General features: G+C 49.7%; 1 long non-coding RNA gene across 1 annotated transcript in view; it reads left to right on the plus strand.

The window, feature by feature from the left end:
• The first annotated feature begins 384 nt into the window (after positions 1 to 384).
• Positions 385 to 889, plus strand: part of LOC141373495 (uncharacterized) — a 110119-nt gene continuing 109614 nt past the window's right edge. Inside the window, exon 1 of the long non-coding RNA XR_012379556.1 lies at positions 385 to 472. This is a non-coding gene — a long non-coding RNA (uncharacterized lncRNA). The remainder of the gene's footprint in view (positions 473 to 889) is intronic.

Below are 889 nucleotides of genomic sequence, written 5' to 3' on the forward strand. Positions count from 1 at the left end.
CCGGTTGCCAAGTCAGACCCAGTACAACCCAAACCCACTCCGGTTTCCAAGTCGGACCCAGTTTGACCCCGTACTCTGTCCCGCTTTTTAAGTTCAACTCAGTGCAACTCATGCTGGATACTAGATCCAGTCAGGGCGGGGAAGTCAAATAAATTCTTTAAGCTCGTGGGGCGCCTGGGTGGCTCAGTTGGTTGGGCGACTGCCTTCGGCTCCGGTCATGATCCTGGGGTCCCGGGATCGAGTCCCGCATCGGGCTCCCTGCTCAGCGGGGAGTCTGCTTCTCCCTCTGACCCTCTTCCCTCTCGTGCTCTCTCTCTCATTCTCTCTCTCTCAAATAAATAAATAAAACCTTTAAAAAAAAAAAAAATTCTTTAAGCTCGTAACGCAAAGGCTGCAAAGCTGGGATCTGAGAGAGACTTCCCCACCACCTCCAGAGACAGCTGGAAGGCAGCGAACTCAAAGGACTCAGCAGGTATCTTGGCCTGGTTGCTCTTTGCTCCTGGAGGCTATGGAGGTCTCCTTGGGTTCCCTCCTCTGACAACACAGCTGTTAAGAGAAAAACTGAAGCATATTAAAAATTCTAAGTTCATTTGAGCAAAAATGGACTCAAATCAGGCAACATCCAGCAGCGGTCGAAAGAGCCCTGGAGAGCTGTACAAAGTCAAAGAATTTTACAGGCAGAAAAAAGATAGTAGGAAGGGAAAAATGAAGGGGAAATCGGAGGGGGAGACGAACCATGAGAGACTATGGACTCTAAGAAAAGAACTGAGGGTTCTAGAGGGGGTGGTAGGGGATGGTTAGCCCGGTGATGGGTATTAAGGAGGGCACGTTCTGCGTGGAGCACTGGGTGTTATACGCAAACAATGAGTCATGGAACACTACATCAAAA

The sequence above is a fragment of the Callorhinus ursinus genome, unplaced genomic scaffold, assembly GCF_003265705.2.
Source record: "Callorhinus ursinus isolate GAN/ISIS: 27379988/994484 unplaced genomic scaffold, GSC_fseal_2.0 scaffold10, whole genome shotgun sequence".
Taxonomy (NCBI): Eukaryota; Metazoa; Chordata; class Mammalia; order Carnivora; family Otariidae; genus Callorhinus; species Callorhinus ursinus.